Source organism: Miniopterus natalensis, chromosome 19 (assembly GCF_054644295.1).
Source record: "Miniopterus natalensis isolate mMinNat1 chromosome 19, mMinNat1.hap1, whole genome shotgun sequence".
Classification (NCBI taxonomy): domain Eukaryota; kingdom Metazoa; phylum Chordata; class Mammalia; order Chiroptera; family Miniopteridae; genus Miniopterus; species Miniopterus natalensis.
Window position 1 is genome coordinate 31,092,257 of NC_142099.1, and position 1,605 is coordinate 31,093,861.

Sequence of the window (1,605 nt, forward strand, 5' to 3'; positions counted from 1 at the left end):
ATTCACTCTCTAGGTGGCCCTAAACACTATATGTATGTGACATGAAATTTATATCTTGGACTTGACTTTTAAGCTTCAGACTTTCATATCTACCAGCCTTTGACATCCAAGATAGCATCGTGACATGCACATTCTGAAACAACTCTTGAGAGCTCGCCTCTTGTCTTTCAGTTAAATGGCTTCATCAGATACCCAGTTAGTTACTCAAGTCAAATGCATTAGGGTCAGCCTTGATCCCCACCTTTCTCTCTCACGTGAACTCCACAATTCACTCACCAGCAAATTCTGTCAGTTTGACTTTCAATATAGGTTTAGCGAGCACACCCACGCCTTTCTTCCCTCTCAGGCGTGCATCTCCTAAACTCTAAGGGACCCCATGAGACTTGCAACCAGGGCCTGTCTCCAAGGCCCCTTTTCTCTGACTTTTCCAGTGAGCCAAAGCAGCCACGCCTAAGCTCTCTCCTATTGCTTCTTCTATAAGCCCTTCCTTGTTTCACTGTCCCCAGCTTTAATGTACTCTCAGAATACATGTATATAGCTTTAATCCATCACTGTCCAAGCCACCATCTCTTAAGTAGTTTATTGCAATTGTAACCTTGCCTGTGTCCACAATTTCATTCTTTCCCCTTGCCTGTTCACAGGTCTCCTAATAATCTCACATAACTAAAAAAAAATAAAAAATCTATATTCCTAACATGGGTTATATGATCTGGCCCCTAGCTTCCACTCCAACCTATTTCCTGCCACTCTTCCCCTTCCTCATGCACGTAAACACACGGGCCTGCCTGCCAGTCCTCAAATACTACAAGCGTATTCAGTCTCAGGCCCTTGCACTTGCTGTGTCCCTTGCCTGATACAATCTTTCCTGGGTACTTGGATGGCTTGCTCCTGTATATCATTTGTTTCTGCACAAATGCAACCTCCTTAGGAAAGCCTTCTGGAGCATCTCTTGACATTCCCTCTCCCCCCCTTCCCTGCTTTATTTTTCTTTGTGGCACTCAATTCTCCCTCATTCTGTGGCAGGTTATCTCTGTTTACTGTCCATATGTCTTCAACTGGAGTGTAATCTCCGTGAGGCAGGGACTTGCGTCTCATTTTCTGCTTTATCTCAGCACATAGATCGGTGCCTTGAGCATAGCAGGTGCCCCACAAATCGTTTTAAATGAATAAGTGAATTCTCTCAAACACCCGTTCCACTATGCCTCCCTTCAGTGAATCTGGTGTACTGATGCTGGGCTAGATTCCTGCAACTAAAGAGCAGAGGGAAACCTGGAACCAGGGTAACTCCACAGCAGTCTGGAATGTCAGAATCTTAAAAAGACCATAAGAAAAGCCCCACTTGCTCTGTAACTGAGATGCAGTGTGATATAGAAACCCACTCGCCTCTCCTTGTTTTGATCATGTGTAAGAGGGAATCGTGGCTCTTAGTCCTGTCCATGCGAGTCTTGTTTCTTCTAGAACATTAGCCATGTGAACCCATAATATGATGGAGACCTGTCTCCAGGGAACATTTGGTCATTTGTTTCTGGGGTTATATAAAAGGATCAATTGCCCTTGATAATAGATAACACACTTATTCAATTTAAAATATTTTATTTTAGAAAA